The sequence below is a fragment of the Orcinus orca genome, chromosome 7 (assembly GCF_937001465.1).
Source record: "Orcinus orca chromosome 7, mOrcOrc1.1, whole genome shotgun sequence".
In the NCBI taxonomy this organism is placed as follows: domain Eukaryota; kingdom Metazoa; phylum Chordata; class Mammalia; order Artiodactyla; family Delphinidae; genus Orcinus; species Orcinus orca.
Genome location: NC_064565.1, coordinates 85993274 through 86012889, shown reverse-complemented (window position 1 = coordinate 86012889; position 19616 = coordinate 85993274). Strand labels below are relative to the sequence as shown.

At 46.5% G+C, this 19616-nt stretch overlaps 1 pseudogene; it reads right to left on the bottom strand.

The window, feature by feature from the left end:
• Window positions 1–17338, bottom strand: part of LOC117201739 (aldehyde oxidase 2-like) — a 72115-nt pseudogene extending 54777 nt beyond the window's left edge.
• Between the last annotated feature and the right edge of the window lie 2278 nt (window positions 17339–19616).

Genomic DNA, 19616 nt, shown 5'->3' with positions numbered 1-19616 from the left:
CCCAGCCTATCTGGCACCAGGGACTGGTTTCGTGGAAGACAGCTTTTCCACGGACGTGGTGGTGGGGGGATGGTTCAGGCAGTAACGCGAGCGATGGGAGCAATGGGGAGCGGCCGATGAAGCTTGCTTGCCCGACGCTTACTCCTGCTGTGCTGCCCTGTGCCTAACAGGCTGCAGCCGGTATCTGTCCGCGGCCGGGTGGGTTGGGGACCCCTCCCCTACATCACATTCATCAGGGAATCTTTTTTTTTTTTTTTTTTTTTTGCGCGTTACGCGGGCCTCTCACTGTTGTGGCCTCTCCCGTTGCGGAGCACAGGCTCTGGGCGCGCAGGCTCAGCGGCCATGGCTCACGGGCCCAGCCGCTCCGCGGCATGTGGGATCTTCCCGGACCGGGGCACGAACCCGTGTCCCCTGAATCGGCAGGCGGACTCTCAACCACTGCGCCACCAGGGAAGCCCCATCAGGAAATCTTGTTGGCTCTTCTTCCAAAATGTATCCAGAATCCACTCCCTCCTCACCACCTGCATGCTGGCCGCCTGGTCCAGCACCACCATCCTCAGCATGACATTAGTGCCCTAATGGGCTCACTCACTGCTCCTTCCCTTGCCCCCTCCGCAGGCTATTCCCATCCCAGCAGCCAAAACGACCCCGGATCCCATTACTAGGTTAATAGGAGCGTACCCCTCTTCTGTCCAACCTCTCTGATAGCTTCACATCTCAGGCAGAGTAAAAGCCAAGTAGTCTAAGTTCAGCATGGTCTGCCCACCTCCCTGCCTGCAGCTTTCTGATCTCTCTGGTTCACTGCGCTCCAGCCAGGCTGGCCCCTGCTCCGTCCCTTGATCAGGCCAGGAGTTCTCCCCTCCTTGGCACCTTTGCACTTGCTGCCCCACTGCCTGGACTGCTCTTCCCCCATGTATCTTCATGGCCAGTTCCCTCCCATCTTTCAGGACTTTCTTCAAATGTTATCTTCTCAGAGAAGTTTTCTCTGGCCGGATATTTAAAGTTGCAACCCCCTACATCATCCTATCCCCTTTCTCTGTTTTATTTTGTTCTCCTTCTCACTTGCTAACACACTATATAACTTATCTAGTATCTTGCTCATTGTCTGTCTCTGCCACCAGGTTACAAACTCCTTGGGGTCAGGTCTGTGTGAGTTTTGTTCCCTGTTGTATATTCAGTTCCCCAAACAGTGCCTGGCACATTGCTGAATGATGAATATTTGTTGAATGCATGAATAAACACATCAGAATATTTCAGAAATAGGCATTTTATGGAATGGGACCACTGGATGTTAGAGGGGAAAGATAGAGATGCTGACAGAGGGAAGGCTGAGGTATCGGGAGGCCCTGGAAGTGCCCCTTGAGGTCAATATCTGGAAAAGGCTGGAAAGGCCAAGTTAGAAGCTGAGAAAAACTGGATTGCTTGGGACAGTCAGTAGGGACACACTGCAGATGACAATGATGGGAGTAATGACAAAATCGCTTTAAAAGATAACCTCAGCTGAGGCTTCAGGGAAAGTGTGCAGGGCAACAGCCAGGGCTTGGTGAGCTGGACAGGGACAGGCATACTGATTCGATCAAGCATTTCCACAATTTGATAATTTCACAGGAGGGGAAGTGTGGTTTTAGAAAACTGAGCTTATAACCAGTGGCATTGAAACGAGCACATAAAACACCCAACTCATCTTACCAAGAGTTCTGGGGGAAATATGAGTTCCTGGGTAAGGTCTAAGGGCTGGAACTCCTCTTTTGCAAATAGCTCCATGCAAACCTCTATAAAGGGCAGAAGAAGATTGTTCTGTCAGCCCTGCTCAAATGGAAACAGCATTGTAATTCTTTACATTAATTAGGCAAAATGAACATAGTAATAACTATCTGATTCTCCTTGTATGGGAAAATAGTTCAAACCAAATAGTTTTAAATAAGAATCTTTTTGTAAGAGAAATACTGATTTGACACTAATGTGATGTTAAAGAAAAGAGTATTCTATTAAATAGTTCAAACAGTACCCTGCGAAACACCAAGACAGCCTATGAAAGACAATCACAGGTCATATAAGTTTGGGAAACGCTCTCCACTGTGCCCCAACCTCTATCCCCTCCCCTGTCAAGTCAGGATTCAAAACTCTGAGAAGTCCTATAGTTTAAGTAAAAAAAAGACTCTAAACATACAGACCCATGTGTAAACACACACACACACACACACACACACACACACACACACACACACCACTTGCTTTAATAACAATAGTTAACATTTATGGGGTGCTTATGTTCCAAGTACTTTTACACGTATTAATAATTTACTTAATCCTCACAACAATTGTACAAAGAAAGTAAATTATCAACTCCACTTTACCTATTAGGAAACTAAAGCACAGTGAAAAGTTACCCAAACTGGAATCTTGTCTGAATCAAACATATTTCAGTTTTTGGAAACACTTATTCCCAGGAAACCTTCCTAAAGAGAAAGACAAATTGGGAGGGAACTGTGGGATGCAGGGCTAGAGGGCTGTGTAGTGGGGAAGAGCATGGGGGATAGGGAGACAGACAGGTGTGGGTTCCTTCTCAGTTCTGCCATGACTTGGCTCTCTGACCCTCTCAATGGAAAGGTAACCTCTCTGAAGATTAAATAGAAATAATGTCTATTTTGAAGGGTAATTGTGACAAGTAAGTGAAATGACCTGACATTTGTCCAATACTCCTTTGCCTTTTTTCCTGTCTCTCTAAGGTCTTCCTAGGTTGCAGAAGGACAACTTGTGGTTGTTCCTTGTGTAGGTTAGGATCCCAGACTGAAGCATAACCGGCCAACATCTGAAGATCAGTTTTTGTGTAAGTTGGAATTAGAAGTATAGGCAGTACCTGATAGTGTCTGAGAATTAAAATGTAAAACAAACAAAATGAATCAGAGCTGAGGGATTAAAGTTCCCCTAAACAGGGACCAGGCCAAGACTTTATAGTTGCCCCATGGAAGATATTAACATAGCTTCAAGAGAAGGGAGTGTCATGGGGCAGACACCTGCCATCCAGCAGGTCTACCTGATGGATGGAGGGGCGTCTTCTATGATGTTACCCTTAAGATTATCCAACTGCTCTGCATCCGTGGTCACCAAGCAACCTTCGCCTTATAACGTGGCTTCCTGTGTGTCTTTTCGTATAGGGAAAGGACATGTGGCTCAGTGATCATAAGATCCACCTTAAAATTGTGTTTCTCTTTATAAGGAATATTGGGGCACAGTCCAGTTTAAGTGTGTTCTTTTGCATTTAGTTAAAGTGATCCAGGTGGACCCCAGAGTGCAATCATTGCCCAGATTGAATTTCTAGGGTGTTAAGGATAGAAACACATACAGCAGGGAATGACGGGCTCAGTTTTGTCTAAGTTTTGTCAACTGTGTTCTCTTAGTTTTCCGTGTCTACAGGGAGCAGACTCTATTTTTCCTATAGTCGAACTAGGAATTCTTTCTAAGTAATTCCTTTAAGAGCTTGGCCGTGGGTCTTTTTTTTGAAACTAGTGTCTCTCAGAGAGCAAAGCCAGAGACTGGTGTGTTTCTGGCTGGACTTCCCAGCTGTGGGAGCCATGAACTCGCCATGTATCTTTGGACAGGCTCCTCAGCCTTCCTGACATTGCAGTGTCCTCTCTCTGCAAAGGAGGAGATGGTGATAGAGGCCAGCTCTACATGAGGAGGGCCAGGCAAGGATGGGACTCATCGTAGCTGGGGTAGGTCTTTTTTCTCTTGTCTGAGTGGGTTTATGATTTATTGTTTCAGCCTTCCAGAGAGTGAAGGGGCAATCAGAGCGTGGGCTTTGAATCACCACTTTACCCAGATCCCAAACGAAAAGTGCATTATTCGTGCCTGCACTTTGGACGTTTGTAAGTAAAGCGGAGAATGACCATCAAAACTCACAAGCACAGTTGCAGCACTGGCCGGCATTAAGCGATACTCTCAGGAAGAGGACAAACAAAGGGACTCACGTCACTTTTCCTGTCGAGCGAGGAAGAATCATTTTCTCCCCGATCCAGGCAGCATTTTCCTGTTCCTTTCTGTTGACAACCATTTGACTCCTAGGATAGTGAAATGCCTTGAGATGAAAAACTTTTTAACATGTAAATGGGTGTGTGCCTTGAAGGGTTTGACAATTTAAATGAGGCTCCAAACTTTTAAAGTCACTTTTGGTGGTTTCTACTGGAATAGGGGTAATCACAAGATCTTCCTTTTTTTTTACTTTATTTTTTAAATACAGTAATACAGATAAATATATAGAATATATAATACACACACAGTATATATTATATAGCTTAAAACAATAATAAAGAATATGGAGAAGCATAAAAGAAATAAACTATCATTACTCTATCCCACTGGTAATATTTTTATGTAATATATATTTGTACTATAGTTATAGTACAATATACTTTTTACTTTGACTTTTTTTTTTTTACTTTGACTTTTTGTTCATTTATTTGCCTATCATTAAAAAGCCTTTAAAATATAATTTTGCTGATTGCATAATAGTCCATCTTCTGGCTATTCCATAATATAGTTGTAAAATTTGCTATTGATGTATACTTCGTGGGTTTTTTTTACATTTTATAACTACAAATAACATAATGAACATTTCTGTTCATTACATGTACAGCTTTGTGTACTTCTCTGAATTTTTTCTTAGGTGAATTCCTAGTTGTAGAATCAGTTGATAAGATGCTTTTCACAGCAATAATAATTTATCCATTCTCTAGTATATACAAGACTCAACAACATTGAGTATTATCATTTATAAAGGGACCTTAAAAAGAGAAAAAAAAAGAAAGACAAAAAAAAAAAGAAAACCATTTTGGAACCAGAGCTCCCCGACATTTGCGATCTGCATGGGACTGACTGGGAATGAATGGACAATCAATGAATTTTAAAGCTGGTTTCCACTTGCTGGTTCTTTCATTTCCCATTTTCTCCAAGCTTACCTCTTGTACCTTCTTCCTCAAATAGTCTCTCCTAAGTTTCTAGTAAAATACTTTCTTCCAGATACTTCAGTTCTCTGTCTCTGCACAAATGTCTCAGGCTGGCAGTTGTGCAGAGACAGCTTCTTCTCTGTCCAAGAAGCAAAACCAGCTGAGCGAAGCCAGTAGCGCTTCCTCTTTCACTCAGAACTCTGAGCGCTCTCATGAGTGAGAGATAACAGAAGAAGCCAGTCTTCTCTTGCCTAATAAATGGGAGCCTTGGGTATTCCCACCGGGGCTAGGTTCCTTTCATCCATTAAGGTCCCTGGGGCCAGTTGGCTGCAGGGTGGGTCTCTGACTATATTTTTGCTTTTATCCCCAGAGTCTGTGCCTGGAAAGATGGATAACATCCATATTCCAGAGGGAGAGAGGTTGCCTTTAACTTCCTTTATTTGTATTTCACAAGTGTTTTCCTATTTACACCAGCAATTTGATGGGTTTACAAGATATTAATTTTCTCAGCTTGTCACCTGCTGGCTCCCCCATGTGGCAGTAGAAGATGGGACACTCACTGGGGACCTGGCTGGCTCTGGGGAGTGGGACACACCTGCTGGTCTGTTTCCAGGCCCTCATCCACTATTTGTGGAGTTGAGGCAAGAATACAAATGGAGGCCCCCGGCCTGTGGCCTGCTGCCCTTCCCTCCCCACCCTGCCTCTGTTCTGTACCGTGAAGGGCCTCACACACTTGTGAGCCAGCCTGCATGTCCAAGCTCTGTCTACTCGTTCCCCAAACAGCTAGTCTTTGGCCTCAGGGTGCACATGCTGGCTGTTATGATCTTCCCGAGGAAGATGGACTTGGGGAAGAGACTTGTGCCTGGGAATGGGGTCAAGAATGTATCTGGAGCACAGTCTAGAAAAGGGTGAAGGCTCGAGGCAAACAAGTCACTTTGGCCCCGTGGCCTCCTGAGATTGGCTGGAGGAGGACCAGCGAGGGGCTCTCCAAAGTTTGGAATCCCCCTTGCTTGGGTCTAAGGGCAGTACTGCCTACATCCCTCCTGCCCTCTGTAGAGGGTGATCAGATGTACTTGTCTGGTTTCCCTGGCAAACACTATTCATAGTGTGGACAGCATCCTCAATACAGTAGTAACTATTTGTTGAGTTCTTACTAAGTGCCAAGGAAGACTTTGTTATGAGCCTTCAATTTCTCATTTGATTTTCACAGCAGCCTAGTGCGGTATCGCTCTTTGGTGGGGGAAACTCCCTGCACTCTGGTACTTGGGGTGAATTTTGGATTCCACTCTAGATTTTTGGCTTCTTTATCTGCTCACACTTTCCCAGCTGGTTTGGATTCTTGGAACTAACCTTGCCTCCCCAAAGCAAATTCCATGTCTTTGCTTGTCTCCTTGGGTTTCCTTGAGCCCTCCTACATGTCCTGGCCCGAGGCCTTGCTGAACTAGCCACGGAAGATGTCTGGCTGGCTGGCTAGACCACCTAGCTTCCCAGTGGTGTGATGTAGAGCATCAAAGGTGGTGTAACGTTCACCCTTCTCTCAACAAAGAGCTCAAACTCCCTTGAGTTAGTTGGAGCTAACTCAATTGGTCTTCCTTATGGTCTATTTAGATGGTCTGAAAAATTAGGGCTTCCCTGGTGGCGCAGTGGTTGAGAGTCCGCCTAACGATGCAGGGGACACGGGTTCGTGCCCCGGTCCGGGAAGATCCCACGTGCCGCGGAGCGGCTAGGCCCGTGAGCCATGGCCCCTGAGCCTGCGCGTCCGGAGCCTGTGCTCCGCAAAGGGAGAGGCCACAACAGTGAGAGGCCCGTGTACCAAAAAAACCCCACAAAAAACAAAAAAACAACTCACCTCCTGTGCTCCCAGCCTGGACCAGCTGTCACTGTCATTCTTGCTCTGTAGGTTGCCCCCAGAGTCCCCTACTCACCAAACAAAAGGTCCCTCCACTTGCAAGAATTGGCCAATACCCAGTGCAGTGGCATAGATTACCTAATCAGAGAAGAAGAAAAGTTATCAGTATTCTTTATTTTTACTGACTCTTAATTTATTTTTCTTTAGAAAATTGAAACAAACACTGGTGTTTTGTTTTGTTTTTGAGAATATTTAAATAGCCACTAGGCTGTTCACTGATTTTTTTCTTCTTAGATAATTATCCTTCCCACCACCTCAATTCCAGTTTTATTCTCTGTTCTAAAGAAGATGATAGTCTGTCTGGTGAGCTCAGTTGCATCCATCTATTAAATTATTTATTCATTCAACATGTATCTATTGACAGCAACTATATTTCAGATACTATGTAAGATGCAAGCGATCCCAAAACAAGAAAATGTGGCCGTTTCTAAGGCACCGTATGAGTGAAGTGTAATGCCCCGGACAGGTTGTTAGTAGTGCCCCTCAGTGGATTTTAGGTCACTGCATCAGAATTTCTGCTGTTTGTTTAAAATGCAGATCTCTGGCCTTTCTCCAATTCTCCTAAATTAGAACGTCTGGGTCCCGGTGGAGGAATCTGCATTTAAGAGGTCTGCGGGTAATTCTACTGCGTGGAAAAGTGTAAGAAACTCAGGTTTCCACAGATGAAGGCATGGGAGAGGGTGGGATGGAGGAGGGTCAGTGTGGACTCGAGTTCATCGGGGGAGACTTCACAAAGAAGCTTGGATTGAAGGATGAGAAAGCAATGGATTGGTGGAGAGCAAGGAAGGGGCATTCGGGGTTCACAGCGCAGCACAAGCAGAGGTGCAGAAGTGGAGACATGCGGAGGACTGAGGGTTGAGAGGAGACTGGCCAGCAGGGACTCATGTAGCTGAGGAGGAAGAATGAGTTTGGGAGGCCAGCTGTTGGACTTCTCTGAATGCCGGGTGAAGGAGGGTAGGCGTGGCCACACGAGGGGTAAGGAGCTGCTGAAGGACCTCAAATAGTGGAAGGACCTAAGGAAGGCAGGGTTTTAGGTGATTTGATCTGATTTTCTGCAATGGAGCAGAGAGAGTAAAGGAAGTCCACCGGCAACTGGCAGATGAGGAGAGTGTGTGGTGCTCACCCTTCAGGCCTCAGTCTAGGGATTTGTATATCTATTGTGTAACAGATGTCTGGTTTAGGGATTGTTGACAGCTGAACGTGAGCTTTATTGATCCTGCAAAAGGGATATGTTTATGAACTCCTCTTTATTTATTTGGCTGTGCTGCGCCGCTTGTGGGATCTTAGTTGCCCAACCAGGGATTGAACCCAGACCCTCAGCAATGAATGCAGAGTCCTAACCACTGGACCGCCAAGGAATTCCCATGAACTCTTTAGTAACTTAAACCCATTGCAAATTTTAAAGGATCCCCTCGATACATGAAGGGCTGTGTTATGGGTTGAATAGTGTCTCCCCCGCCCCCCCCCCACAGAAGATACGTTGACGTTCTAACCTCTGGAACCTGTGAATGTGACCTTATTTGGAAATCTGCAGTGATGCAGATGTAATCAAGTTAAGATGAGGCCCTACTGGATTAGGGTAGGCCTTAATCCAGTGACTGGATTGTAAGAAGAGGGAAATTTGGACACAGACACACAGGGGAGAAGGCCGTGAGAAGATGGAGGCAGAGACGGGAGTGATGAATCTCTAAGTCAAGGAATGGCAGGACTGCTGTCCACCACCAGAAGCTAGGAAGAGGCAAGGAAGAGTCCTCTTCTAGAGCCTAGATTTCAGACTCTTCATCTCCAGAACTGCGACAGAAGGAATTCCTGCTGTTTTAACACCCCCAGTTTGAGGTGCTCTGTTAAGACAGCCCGAATGAAGGCAACCACATAAGTCACTGGGTAGAAAAGTAGGGTGTCAAGATGCGGGCGTGGGCCACGCGTGCTCTTTAGTTCTGTGCAGCAACTGCTCTGATGAGCAGATACACCTTGACGTTCTTCTCTGCTCAGGGGTGAAAGCAGCTACTTCAGAAACAACCGAGGGGTCCCTGAACGGGGCTGGGGTGGCATTGTAGGTGGGGAGGAGCAGGCTGACGCATGACCCCACCTGGCTTTGGCGGGCAGTGGGCTTGTTCAAGTCAGACCTACCCCCCAGGGCTGCCGGCAGCTGCTCCTCTGAAGGCTGCGGGTGGCTCCTGGGCAGCATGTACATGGACGTCACCATCCCTGGGCTGCAGATCCTGCACCGGGTGCCATGGCTCTCGGCAGTCCTCTCCTGGAAGGACACAGGCATGGTCACAGGCCCTGCCTTCCTGCTGCCACCGCCTCCTGCCAGGGTCCACATCCTGTGTCTCTCTTGTCATGGTGGAACCCTCTCCCTGAGCAGTGCACCCTCCCCTTGGGCAGAGTGGGCCGTCATCCCCTTTCCTTCTGGAGGAGGTGACCTGGAAGCCGTGTTCTAGCATTACAATTACTTCTCAAGCTCGAATGCCCAGATCCTTCTAACTGGGAATTAGCACGCAACCTCCATTCCCAGAGAGAGAAGAATTCTCCAGAAATCAGTAATTATAAGGAAAGCGTGTGTAATTTCAAAAACACTTTCCTTGAGCACCCCTATTTCTTTCCCAGCCTGGTTCTGAGCATGGGGTCACCTCTTTCTGATTAACTTGGAGACTCTCCACTATGGACCTCATGTTACTTTGTTCTTTAAATTCTTCTGGTGTGGCTCAAAAGGAGCTCTGCTTTCAAAGGTCCACGATTTTGGTCTGTGTTCTAGATCCTTGCAATTTAAAGTGCAGTCCGTGGACCAGTGGTGTTGGTTCCACCTGCGGTCTTTTAGGAAATGCAGAACCTCAGACCTCTGCTCCAAACTTTTTGACTCATAATCTGCATTTTTATTTGCGGTACGCGGGCCTCTCACTGTTGTGGCCTCTCCTGTTGCGGAGCACAGGCTCCGGACGCGCAGGCTCAGCGGCCATGGCTCACGGGCCCAGCCGCACCACGGCACGTGGGATCTTCCCGGACGAGGGCACGAACCCGTGTCCACTGCATCGGCAGGCGGACTCCTAACCACTGCGCCACCAGGGAAGCCCCTCTGCATTTTTAACAAGCTCCCAGCTGATTGATTCTTGGGCACATTAAAGCCTTGCTCTGGATTCAGAATGTAGTATAATTCTAGGATTTGGGCTTATTGGCCTTGGGGTGAACATCCTCTCTGACCTTCTCAGAGACTCTAGTAAACTCTGCTGGGTCTTTTGCCTTTGTTGACCTTCCTGGAATTGACTCTTACGTGGTTAAATCCAGATTCCTTCTTCCTGGAAGGACTCGCAGTGTTAATGGGTCTGGACTCTCCAAACCTCTGTGACAATGACAGAGGAACTGGTGTGTTTATACCAGTGCATGTCACAGTACTCTTAAAACTCCACGCCAGAGGGAACAATCCTGAATTTTACCCTGTTATCCTCAGAGGTGTTTTATTCAATGCACAATGCTCTTTGTGCAATATTTATTCTGCCTCACAGTCTAATTGGCATTAATCAATGTTTTGATCATGCTGTTATCATTCAAGCAGAAAAAGTAAGAAGAAAGATAATCAGCTACTGAAATGTAGATGGATTTCTAGCTTTCTTTTAAATCACTTAACAGATATTATTATCTTGATCAATATGCATCCAAAGCTTCTACTTACTGGACCACAACCTAGAAGCCCCAGGAGGCACAGTCAACACAGCGTTGATTACAAAGACAGAGTTAAGAAATGAGACATTTAGGATGTGCTTTTACCTGCATGGGGTGAAGCCTCATTTTGATGCTTCCAACACCTTTCACAGTGGTGACAGCAGCCCCACACAGAGAGCAGATGGGCACCAGGCACGCAGTGACAGAGAAGTATCTTATATGAGAGGCACAAGGAAAATCCAAAGGAGAAACACAGCTCTGCCCTGTGGGGAATGTGGGAACCAAGAAGGGCAGCAGAAACCACCCCCTCTCCCTGTCACTCAGCCGAGAGGATGGAGACCTGGAGGAGTGCCTGGGAGGAAGAATTTAGAGTCCTTTCTGCCGACTCTGTATTATCTATAAGAATTGGGATCCTTAGGGGGAATGCGGGCATTCTGAACCTCAGAAACATTTTCCAAGCCTAGAACAGACCCACCTGGGTCTGGTCTCAGTAGGAATGGACTTGTGTCATCAGGAATATAGTTGGATGTCAACTAGTAAACATTAGGACATTGATCCCATAACAGGTAAAAGGCGCACCTTTGTCTTTTAACTGTATTTGATAATTTTTTTGCTTGTTCGTTTTAAACTCTCTGTATAAGGTCATTCAGTAGAGTTGGAAGGCCTGTGTCCTGAGGCCATTTCTTGATTTCTTGGGCTAGTGGATTTGGGAGCAGCCCAAGTCCTGGAATCTGGCCCTTAATGAAAGGCTGGAATCATGGCCCAGATCCAGCCCAACAGTAGAAAGAGCATTAGTGTCAGAGCCAGAAAACGTGGCTCAAGTTGTTGTTCTACATACAAGTTGCATGACCTTGAACAAGTCACTTCATCCTTCTGACATCAGTTTCCTCATCTGTAAAATGAATGCTTGGCCTAAATTGCGGTTTCTTTCTTTCTTTTTTTTAAAAATAAATTTATTTATTTATTTTTGGCTGCATTGGTCTTCGTTGCTGCACGCGGGCTTTCTTTTTCGTTGCAGCAAGCGGGGGCTGCTCTTCGTTGCCGTGGGCAGGCCTCTCGTTAAGATGGCTTCTCTTGTTGCGGAGCACGGGCTCTAGGCACGTGGGCTTCAGTAGTTGTGGCACATGGGCTCAGTAGTTGTGGCTCACGGGCTCTAGAGTGCAAGCTCAGTAGTTGTGGCGCACGGGCTTAGTTGCTCCATGGCATGTGGGATCCTCCCGGACCAGGGCTTGAACCCGTGTCCCCTGCATTGGCAGGCGGATTCTTAACCACTGTGCCACCAGGGAAGGCCCTCTTTCTTTCTTTCTTTCTTTCTTCCTTCCTTCCTTCCTTCCTTCCTTTTTTTTTGTTTTGGCCGCACTGTGCCCATGCGGGATCTGTGGTATGTGGTATCTGCAGTATGCAGGATCTTCCCTTCCCTTTGTTCCCCAGGGATCAAACCCATGCCCCTTGCAGTGGAAGCACAGAGTCTTAACCTCTGGACCAACAGGGAGGTCCCTTAATTGGGGATTCTTAACCTGGGATGCATTGATGGGCCTTGGGAGGTCCACGATCTCCCGGAAACTGTGTGCAAAACGTTATTAGTTTTTGTAAAAGCTCATAGATTTTATCAGCTTCTCAGAGGGGTCTAAGACCTAGAGAGAGTTAGAATCACAAGGCTGGAAGGTCTTTGAGATCTTCGTAAGCTGTGAGATGAGAGTGCAAGCCTGGTCTCTGGGCATCTGGGCAGATACCTTATCTACTGGGACGTGGGGTCTCGCTTAGACACCATCACGGTGCAGGCGCCACAGCCTCCTCTTCTGCAGGCGTACTTGGTTCCTGTCAGGTGCACTGGGAAGGGTGGTCAAGGAAAGACTCCCAGGCGGACACGTCGCCTCTATCAGAGCTGCCTTCCTAGGGTGTCACTAGCAAGGAAAGTCTCCTTTGTGGGGTGAGGTGCAGATCTGAGAAGGCATTCGCCTGCCTGTAGGCCTCAGTCAAGGCCACTCTGTATCTTCCTAGCTTTGTGACACTGGACATAGGAACCTCTCCCTGCCTGTGTCCTCACTTGCAAAGAGGGAAAGGCAATACCTACTTTATCCTCACAGGCTTAGCATAAGCATCTTGTAGGATAACAGAAGTAAAAGCCCTTGGAAAAATCCTATTTCATTATAGGTATTCTTCTGGGTTCCAATCATGTAATTGGAAGAGAAACACTTATTTTTAGCAGTTTAATGTATTGCTAGTTTTGCCCAGTAATTTGTACTGCATTTGAAACCAAGTCAGTGACCCTTTGGAGAAAACTCCCGTCCTTATTTTCATATCCCACCCGGAGTGTCCCTCTGCTCCTGATTGGTCCAGGTCCAATCCCAAGGCTCAGCCTCTGCTCCTCTCTTTAGGCATCCTTCTCCCTGATTGTGGCCCATTTCCACACAGTTTATGGATTGGATGTAATTAACTAGACTGGCTAAGAAGACTTTGGAATCTTTGGCTTTTTTTTTTTTTTAAGCCGTATGGCTTGCTCATCTAAATTAAATCATAACCATAAATGCTTATCAGAGAGGTGTGTGAATGAGTGGAGTGGGCTGGGTGTGACTGGAGAGCTTGTGCCCCATTTTAGATGGAGGATGACAGGCTCCACTCAGCTCTAAGCAAGACTGCTGCCAGGCAGGAAGGACTGTCTTCCCATTTTTCATGAGAAATTCCTATTTATTTATTTTTTAAAAATGAGATTTCCTAATTTTAAAACGTTGACAACGAATTAAAAACCATGTGGGCTTTTAAACAAAACTTGTAATTTCTGTCTTTTTTTTTTTTTTTGGGCTTCTCTGAGAGATCCATTAGATTTACCAATTAAAATATGTTTGCCATTATGAAGATCTAAATTTCAGAATATAGAATGGTGGGGAAAACCTGTTGTCAGAAAACAGATGTAGAGAAAGGTAATCTTCTCCTATGACACGTGCTCTTCCTGAATCTGGAGAATTTGGTTTTCTTCCAGGGAAGGGTACATGCAACACAAACCTCTATTACATAACCACTGTCTTGGGGATCTGGAAGGCACTTAAAGGAATAATTAGTGCTGAAAGAAAGAACTTAGCTTCTATTTCATGGCTATTAAATCAAGATATAAGAAACTCTGGGGAAACTTTATCCTCTCCAAATAGCTCAATTAACTTAGTATCCTTAGAACCATTGCCAAAAGCAAATAGAGAGCAAGGACCACGGGACCTGGCTGTGTGGGGAAGGAGAGGTTTGATTAGTTCTCATAATTGTAGCTGGCCTATGTGTTTTTTTTTTTTTTTCGGTACACAGGCCTCTCACTGTTGTGGCCTCTCCCATTGCAGAGCACAGGCTCCAGACGCGCAGGCTCAGCGGCCATGGCTCACGGGCCCAGCCGCTCCGCGGCATGTGGGATCTTCCCGGACCGGGGCACGAACCCATGTCCCCTGCATCGACAGGCGGACTCTCAACCACTGCGCCACCAGGGAAGCCCCTGGCCTATGTTTTAAGGCAAACACAGACACGGCCAAGACTTGGATCAAAAGGGTCCAGTTCTTTTGTAAGAAGGTCAGCAGGGTGACTTTTGGGTCCACATTCCTCTCGATCACCTGCACTGGAAACAGAAAAGAGAATATTAAGGGAATGGAATGGGTGACCCCGAGGAATGCCTGTCATGGCCTGCTTGGTTTATGGACTGGGGCATATTAGGCCTGATTTCATCTGCCTCTCTTTTTGTGCTCTACAGGCAAACAACTTTTACACACATCTGTGGAGTAAAAGATGCACCAAGCATCTGTGGCAACAGTGCTCTTATATGTGATTAGAGTTGGGAACCACCACTGAGTAAAGATGCCCCTGTGTTTTCCTCTAAGAGTTTTATAGTGTCTGGTCTTACATTTAGATCTTTAGTCCATTTGGAGTTTATTTTTGTATATGGTGTTAGGGAGTGTTCTAATTTCGTTCTTTTACATGTAGCTGTCCAGTTTTCCCAGCACCACTTATTGAAGAGGCTTTCTTTTCTGCATTGTATGTTCTTGCCTCCTTTGTCATAAATTAGGTGACCATAGGTGCATGGGTTTATCTCTGGGCTTTCTATCCTGTACCATTGATCTATATTTCTGTTTTTGTGCCAGTACCATACTGTCTTGATTACTATAGCTTTGTAGTATAGTTTGAAGTCAGGGAGCCCGATTCCTTCAGCTCCATTTTTCTTTCTCAAGATTGCTTTGGCTATTCGGGGTCTTTTTGTTTCTATACGAATTGTAAAATTTTTTGTTCTAGTTCTGTGAAGAATGCCATTGGTGGTTTGATAGGGATTGCAGTGAATCTGTAGATTGCTTTGGTTAGCTAGTGGGAAGCAGCAGCATAGCACAGGGAAATCAGCTCGGTGCTTTGTGACGACCTAGAGGGGTGGGATAGGGAGGGTGGGAGGGAGGCTCAGAAGAGAGGGGATATGGGGATATATGTATGTGTATGGCTGATTCACTTGTTGTACAATAGAAACTAACACAGTTTAGAGAGAGCTATAAGATAGAGAGCTATAAAAAAAAATAGAGCTATAAAACAAAAAATGCCCCTGGCACTTAAATTCTTCACGTTTGCTCTACTATCTAATTTTGTGGAGTCTTTCAACCCAGTATTCTGTACTCTTGAACCACTTCAAATTGGGGAAGGACTTGGATGCTGTGTGTGTGTGTGTGTGTGTGTGTGTGTGTGTCTGTGTATGTAAGTGTGAAGGGTCCTTGAGGGAAGAAGGCTGAATAGTAAGGGTTTCTATTCTGGCACCTCTGAGACACCTCCTGTGGGGAGTATGTTTGATAACATCCGGGATCCTAAGACTTGGTGGCAGAAAGGGGAAGTGAGGGAGTTGCTACCATCCTGGAGTGGTCCCTGAATGTGCTACTAGCAGCGTGGCCAATGGTGAGCCTGTGGCCCCAGCTCAGGACCCAGGGAGGCTCTGGGAGAACACTAGAATTCCTCCCTCCCTCACCTTGAAAACTGCAGGCTTTGGCACTCTAAAGCCATGGAGGGAGCTTCTTTGCTGCTTCTTTCCCATTTGCTTATTTCCTTTCACTTTTTCTTTGGGTGTCCTGTAAACACCTCCAGCCATTTTGTTGCAACAGAGGAAAGGAAGTTACAGTGGGCCATTCATGTTTGGTTCTTCTTCCTCCCCAGAAGAAAAACATGAACTTGTGTAGACCTCAAAGAATAAAATAGTACAGGAAGATGCTTCCAAGTTGAGATATTACAATTCAAGAGCTTTCTGGATCTTTAGGGGCTGCTATCAATGAAAGAAGCAGCCCTCATCTGCCTGCCCTTACTTTCATCCCAGGTCTTTTGAATATTTATTTATTTATTTATTTATTTATTTATTTATTTATTTGGTTGCCCAGGGTCTTAGTGGTGGCATGCAGGCTCCTCAGTTGCGGCATGCATGTAGGATCTATTTGCTTGACCAGGAATTGAACCCGGTCCCCCAGCATTGGAAGCGTGCAGTCTTAACCACTGCGCCACCAGGGAAGTCCCCCAGGTCTTTTGAAAGCACTTAATGAGAATGTGGTTGGATAATATTTTTATAATCTAGGTGATTCCACCCCTACCACACAACCTGTGTTTCCTCTAACCCTTGACTTATTCCCTGTCCGGGCTGCAGCCACTTCATTCTGGGCTCATGACTCAGAAGGGATGCGGGACAGAAAATAGAGGAAGGAGCCTCCAAAGCCCTAGCCAGTGGAACAAGCGAGTAAGGACTCAGCTTGTAAGTGAGAGTTTTGGAAGAATGTTTGGTGTCTGCTGGCAGTGGAGACTGGATACCGGAGAGAGAGTTAAAACGAAAGTGATGAGAAGGTAGAGGCTCTGCTCTATCTCCTTCCTTGGGCCAAGCCCCCACATGGGGCAGGGGTGGAGGTACCTGACCAAATTCCAGCTAAGCTCATGGGATGGGAAGGCTGAGGGGCCCTGGAGGAGAGGTGGCAAGACCCCAGAGAAGCTGCATGCCTTGGAGCACAGAATGGTCCCTTGAGAGATGCATGAGAGGAACAGGCCCGGCAGAAGACACTGAGGGTTAACTAGTGGCCTGTGTGGACTGATGGTGAGGCCTGGAGGGGTGGCTGCCAGGGAAAAGTGTTGTAGAGTTTCCTCCTGCAATTCAACTGCAACTCAGGGAAAGGGGGGGCCTGGAAATTGACTGCAATTACACGTCAACTAATTCTGTATAATGGAGACTCAACAGAAAAATTAAGTTCAAAAAATAGAAAAATAAAGAGCGCTCCATTTCTTATCCTCCTGAGTTTGAGAATCGGTATACGTTGCTAGGATAGAGGGCCTCCGGTATATCAGGCCCAGTGCTAAGGGCCTCGTATAAGAATTTAAGAGGTTCCTAATCAATGAAAGAAGCGTCTCTCTCTTAATCTTTACAATAGCCGTAACGACGGGCACCCTGAGGCTCAGGGAGGTGAAGTAACTTGTAGAAACTTGTCCAGTAAAAGGCAGAGCCGGCTTGGAACCAAGTCTGTCTGACACCGAGGCACGTGCCATTACCCCCAATACTTTACCGCCTCCCCACATTCCCAGAGGCCGAGCCTGGGCGGACTGGATAACGGGCCACATTAGCCTGGTTCCCAGCCTATGGCTTCTTGTTCCTGATTGGAGCGGTCTCAACCCAAACAGGCCACAAGTGCTCTCCTCACATTAGAAGTTTCCTGTTGTCTCTGCAAACTATGGGAGTGATACCCAACCCTTACCTTCCACCCATTCACAAAGAAAACCAATTCATCCGATCTCAATGGGCAAGGCATTGCACCCGTAGATAAAGTTTCACCTTCCAGCTCCAAATGGGAATGCTCTTTGGTACCAGCTGCAGAAATGAGCAGAAAGGATTTAGGTCCGAGCAACTGAAATCTCTCCCTGTGTGGAAGCAGACAGCCTGGAGCCCCAGAGAGCAGGGCAGGGGGTGGAGACTCCCTTGCTTCGTGGCCTTTTAAGTCAAGGGCACCTGTGTGGCCCGCCCTCCTAGCTCATGCCTCACTTTGCCTCCCACCAATCCTGGCTTTGAAGCTTGCTCGTGAATAGCCCACACCTCTTCAGTATGAAAACCATAAACAACTGTTTAAACTTAAACCCACTCTGCGTGCTGCTTCCGCCCCAGGGGCATGTCCTGGATGCACTTCCTCCTTCTCATGGAGGGCTAGCAGTGGGCTTTCAGAGACCTCCCACTTGCCCCAACGCTTTTCTTATTCTAGCTGCAGAAATGTCTCCTCATAGGAAATTGCATGGCCAAGTCCAGTCTGTGCCCTGAAGTGGAGGTGTAGGGTGTTGCATCCACCCAGCACCTTGATGCCCTTCCTCCTTCCTCCTGGCCCACAGGATTATTCCATTGGAAAATAGTGATCCAGTCTAGGTAACCACTCAACAGATAAATAAACTGGGGCCCACCTCTCTGAGCACAGCTTCCCCGCTTTCTCCCTTGGTCGTCGTCTCTGCCACACTGGCCTTTCCCTGCTTCTTGAATGTGCTGAGTTCGTTCCTGTCCTAGGCCTTGGTGCATGTTACCCGTTCCGCCTCGACTTCTCTTCCCTCAGGTGCTGGCATGTCTGTGCCTTCTTGGTACTTGGGTCTGAGCTCTTCCCTGACCACCCCGTCTGAAGGAGCATGTCCGTCACTCTCCTAACAGCTCTGTTTCGTTTTCTTCATGACACTCAGTCCTACCTGACGTGGATGCTTCTTCACCTGGTATTTGCTTTCTCCACTAGAATGTAAGCTCCCTGAGGGCACCACTGTATCCCAGGCCTGGAATGGTGCCGACCACAGAATAGATGCCCAATGAGTACCTGTTAAGTGACCAGAGAAGGCTCTTCCATGCTGCAGTGATAGCAACCCTGTTCCTGTCCAGCTGTGGTTGTTTGTCCTTGTATCTTCCCTCCTTCTCTATTTACCATCAAAAAGCAGCATCAAACCTCCCTTCACTGCTTTCTCTCAATTCCAAAGGCATCTGCAGATCCAACCAATTGCTTCTTTACTTTCTACTTAATAAACCAGGAAACCAGTCTCTAATCTGCTACTAATAGTTTGTTGGCTTATCAATGTTCGTGTCTCATTTTCCCAATTAGGTAATAAGCTCCTGGAGGTTAAGCAGCTGGTTGTTTCCCCCACCATGCTCAGCATGGATGACAACTTGTTCATTGCAGGGATTCATGAATGCTTGACTTATTACCCCAAATACTTTAAATGAAGGAGGCATTAGTGATCATTCATTCATTGGCCCAGCAGTTATTAAGCATCTACCTTGCACCAGGCACTATGCTAAGTGGTAGAGGCACAGTGGAAAATAAGATCTACATGTTTTCTTCCTCCGAAGAGTTTATAGTTAGTAAGAGAGACAATTAACGTGTAATTAAATATCAACCATTGTGAGAAACACAGAACAGGGGAATTAGCTTTGTCTGGGGAGAGGGATCAGAGAAGGCTTCCCTGAGGAAGGGACATGTAGGCCCGCAAGATGACTAGGAGTTGATTCCAAGAGAATTGGGAGTGGAGGGGAGGCAGGCTGGGGGAGAGGGAGAGTGGCATGTGGAGACGGAGGCCCTTCCTCTGGCTGCTTCCACTTAGGGGAAAACCGGCACAGGGATTGTTTAAGGGTCCACACAGTCTGTTCACCATCTTATTCTGCCCTTGTTTTTGTTTGTTTTGCCTCTGCCCCTGGCAGTGGAAGCATGGAGTCCTAATCACTGGACTTCCAGGGAATTCCTTCACTCTGCTCCTTAAAACAGAGCAGCCAGTGATCACAAAGAGCACACCATTCCCATTTACAGGAGCGCGGATACTGCCAACGAAAAGCATAAATCATGGTGTTTCAAAATATTTATAGGAGTAACTCCTTCAGAGTCAATATAAAACACAAGCATTTACTGGAGAAGATCACTTTTAGAGTACTAAAGTCAGATTACGGTATTAGAGTTGGAAGATATAAGTACTATGGATTAGGGAACCAAATACATTCATTGCTGGGAAACTGGAAACTGACCTTGAATGGCTTTAAAGAAGTGTTTTTCAAACACATTTCAGCAGGGAAAGTTTTGCTTGAATGGTATCTTGTGAAGTGTAAACAAATTATTAAGACG